The sequence below is a fragment of the Physeter macrocephalus genome, chromosome 4 (assembly GCF_002837175.3).
Source record: "Physeter macrocephalus isolate SW-GA chromosome 4, ASM283717v5, whole genome shotgun sequence".
In the NCBI taxonomy this organism is placed as follows: Eukaryota; Metazoa; Chordata; class Mammalia; order Artiodactyla; family Physeteridae; genus Physeter; species Physeter macrocephalus.
Genome location: NC_041217.1, coordinates 83,508,375 through 83,513,007, shown reverse-complemented (window position 1 = coordinate 83,513,007; position 4,633 = coordinate 83,508,375).

Here is a 4,633-nt window from a genome sequence, read left to right as displayed (position 1 = left end):
CCTTAGAAGGCTGCATCTGGCCTGCATGCCCTGAACCTCTTTGGGCCTTGAGAATCTGATGAAAACTGGTCTTTCCCTTAGGGGGAAGAAAAATGTCTGAACAAACACACAAAATCGTGGATGTACTTTGTGGGCGTCCCTGTGCCCCTGGAATCATCCTGTTCTAAAGGCACATTTTGTAGATGCAAAAGTGACAAGGGCTTCTTGTGAACAGACCTGAGGTCTAGGAAGGTACAAGCCTGGATGTAGTGTGTCATGTACCTGAATGAGACAGTGGAGTTTGTTGGGGTCACTACGTCCACCCTGTTAACCATACTTTGTACAGGGAAAGGTCCAAGAGGCCTGGACACTGGTCTGGAGGAAGTAGAAGAGCAGGTATGGAGGGAGTGAAGGAGCCTTGATGGGCAGGGAGATTTTGAGCTGGACTTTGAGGGTCGACAGAACTATAAAAGAGGGAATTTTAGAAGATGGAACGAATCCTCTTTTCTGCTCTTGGGCAAAAAGGAAGGGTGTGGATTTAAAATTGGGTTGCCCTAAATGTCATGGCTGTCTGCAAGGAGGACAGGTATTACATGCAAGAGGCTGTCCTTCCAACCATGCATGTGTCCTAGCCAGGCTCCTGAACTTTCCCGGGTGGATGATAGCCCATCTCCTGCTCAGCCTATTAAAGAATGTGGATCTGCCCTTAATTAGTAGCAGGGAGGAGCTGAACTCCATGTACTTGTCAGATAGCATAACACTGAGCTCCCTGCAGCTCAACATTTACCAAATGCTCGGTTGCAAAAAATAGCATCAATGGAGGCAAAAGACAAGCATTCCCACCATTCCTCTAGATTCCCCGTCTTATCGACATATAAGTCAGAACTACAGAGACCTTCAGAGAGCTGGGTGCCGGAACATATCATTTTGGCCTCTGGTTGGCTACCTTTTTAGAACAGGGCTTCTCTGCTATGCCACTGGCCTAACGATGTCCTTATCATAAGAATGTTAAGGATGAGGTTCACTTTATTAGGCAAGTTTCTACTTTTTGAATACTTGTGTAGCAGCCTTCGGTAATTCATGTCTTTCTGTAGTCACTGCCCTCACTGAGTAGGGCTGTCCCATGTGACCAATAGGATGTACCTGAAATGATGGCGTGTGACTTCTGAAGCTAGATCATAAGGTACTGTGGCTTCCACCATGTTCTTTCTCATCTTGCTACTCTGGGGGAATCTGACTGCTTGTCATGAGGACACTCAAGCAACCCTATGGAGAGGTCTGTGTGGTGAGGAACTGAGGCCTCCTGCCTACAGCCAGCAAGAACTTGCCTGCCATGTGAAAGAGCCATCTTAGAAGCGGATCTCCAGCCCCAAATTTTGTAAGCTAATTTTTTGTTACAAACCTTCATATCTCTAAATAACAAGCTTAAACTGCTACTTCCTGATTTCTTTGTTTTGTTTGTTTTAGGCATTATCAATTTCCCACTTTTTCATTTTTATAGTGAGAAATACACCAAAACTTAGCAGATTAAAACAATAAACATCTCTCACAATCACTTTCTTCTCCTCTCAATATATTATAGAATAAATTTGATCAACATTATATTGATATTTCATGATTACATAATTAGGACCACAGAAATGATATTTGTAGCAGAGTTATTAGTTTTTCTTTCTTACACTATTTTATTTTTTTATGCTGGGGATAATTGTTATCTTGTCTTTATGCTTAATTTCTGAGTATTTATCATTATTTCATGCCGAACATTCCCCTAATTGTCTAAACTCTAATACTTCCAAACAAATCAGGTATTCCATCAATTTCCTCTGATGGAGACAGCTCCTAGAACGTTCTGGTGATCTCTAATGACTAGTACCCTGGGATTTTCCTTACTCTCATCCTGGAGAGCTCCCTTTGCCCCTCTTTCATTTTGGATTCCCTTTTTCTTGTATTTCAGTACATTTGTTTTTATTTAAAAGCACAGTGAATTGCATACCTCCTCCTGTTTCCTCTTTACACTGGTTGCTAGGAGGCACAGAAAATCTATAACCATTTAAAGCAAGGTTTACAGAGACTTATGGAATGTATTTTTGGCATTTTCACCTTACCCTTGAATTTATCCTATATCTTCTAACTTTACTTTTCCTTTTGATTCATGATCTAATTTTAAAAACAGTTGCTATATTCAATATATCTTTGTTAACCATCTCAAATCCCTTTACGCAAGATGGACAAAAGCTGGAGTGTCAAAATATTGAATACAAGGCAAAAGTCTGGAGGCAGAGAGAAGCGTCAGGATCCAGCAATGAAAGAACACCAAAGACCAAAAGATCAGGGGGAAGTTAAACACTGAGAGGTGGAGGCTGGAGTTGGGAGGTGGGGGAAGTGAGAACAGGTTTAAACAGTGGAGAAGCCAGGACAGTTTCCCCATAAATTAGTGAGAGTTCTCAGCCTGCCTTATGGTTCAGCGGAGGCATTGAGTTGGGGATTATGAGGGATGTCAGCGCCTTTCTATGTCCCATTACAGTCTGCTTCCCTTTCCCATCCCACCTCTACTGGCTCCTGGCCCTTCTTCCTGCTTCTCAGGTACCTCACTGTTCTTGTCATTGTTGGAGGAAGCTGGGGAAAGAGGAAATGAGGAAGTGGAACAAACTTTACAATAATCTCATTAACAGATACCAGTCTTATTTTACAGGGAGCAGAAAGCTGTGTACACAGCATTATTTTAGGAAAGCTGGAAAATTCATTGCATCCAGGGGAGGAGGTGTCCCTTCTTCAATCCATGTGAACCCTTTCAGCTGTGCCCTTGAACTCCGCCCTCATCACCTTCTCCAGGATCCCCTACCATCAGTTTTCGCATCTCTCTTGTATCTTCAATCTCTTCCTCTTTTCCCAAACCTTTCCTCTATGGATGCTCAAGTTGTTCTCATCCTTTAAAAAAATTTTTAATTGAAGTGTAGATAATTTACAATGTTTCAGGTATACAGCAAAGTTGTTCAGATATATATAATATATATTCTTTTTCAGATTCTTTTCCATTATAGGAAAAGAATACAAGATAATTATTACAAGATAGTGAATACCGCTCCGTGTGCTGTATGTTCTCATTCTTTAAAAATTCCTTCCTTTTTAAAAAAAATTTTTTTTAAACTTTTGGCTGCGTTGGGACTTTGTTGCTGCACAGGGGCTTTCTCTAGTTGCGGTGCGCAGGCTTCTTACTGCCGTGACTTCTCTTGCTGTGGAGCACGGACTCCAGGCGCGCGGGCTTCAGTAGTTGTGGCTCGCAGGCTCTAGAGCGCAGGCTCAGTAGTTGTGGTGCACGGGCGTAGTTGCTCTGCAGCATGTGGGATCTTCCCGGACCAGGGCTCGAACCCTTGTCCCCTGCATGGGCAGGTGGATTCTTAACCACTGCGCCACGAGGGAAGCCCCAAAAATTCCTTCCTTGATTCCCTCTAGTCACAGTTCTATCTCCCTCTTTCCCTTCCCAGTCAGATTTCTTGAAAAAGTTTTCTGCATCTGCTGTTTCTATTTTCTCTGTTTCTCAGCCCACTCCCTGTTGTTACCAGTGGCCTTTTGGATGCTGTTCTCATCTCGGGCTTGACGTGATTTGACTGGTTTGCATTATCTGCTGACCCCGACTTCCTTCTTCTTGAAACCTCCCTCCTTAATTTTCATGACTCACTTTTAATCTCTTCTCCTCTGGTTTCTTCTTTCTACAGTTTCCAATTCCTCCATTCACCCCTTAAATGAATGGTCCATTCTTGGCCCTCTTGTCTTTTCACCTCTAAGTTCTCCCTGATTTGTCATCTCCTCCAGTGGCTTCACATTTCACTGCTGCCAAATGTGGATATTTCCAACCCAGGGCCCTCTCCTGAGTTGCATACCTGCTTGTACGACCATCTTCTGCAACTTAAACTCAGTCTCTCCAAAACCAAATTCATTGTCTTGCACAAGCCCGCCTCTGCCTGGATTCCCTGTTCTGGAGAAGGGCATGGTCAGCTGACTTTGGTGTCCGAAAAGAAACTTGGAACTAAAGAGGTGGCCATGGGGATGGAGAAGGGAGACCAAGGACATGAGATATAGGAAGAGGGAGGAAGAATCCAGGATCACGTTGATTTGTGTCCGACTGGATGTGGGGTAGAGAAGCGGTCAGAGGTGGTCAGAGATGATTGGTCTCTTTTCTCCATCCCACGGCTACTGCCTTAGTTCAGGCTCCCAGTATTCCTACAACCCCCTAAATGGTCTCCTCACCTTCAAGCTTCCCTCCTAGAACCCAGTCTCCACGCTGTGTCCAGAGGGGATATTAAAATGCATGTTTGGGTGTGATGTTCTCCTGTGTAAAGCCTCATTGGCATCCATGAGTTTAGGGAAAATCCAGACTCTCCATCTTGGTCTTAAAGGCTCTTCAGAGTGGGGTCCTGCCTGGGTCTCGAGCCTCAGCTCTCCGGGGCGCTGCCTTGGTACAGGGCCTTGGTGCTAACCTGTCCTCACTCCTTTAAGCTTCAATGCCACTGAACTTGCCATTTCCTATACCTGAAGTCTCTATCCCCCCCACCTTCTATCCTTCCAGCACAGCTCAAGCACCCCTCTCCCAGCTTTTGCTGCCCTCGCCCCCTCCCTTGGCCCAGGCTGGGTGAGGGCCCTCTCTCTGGGT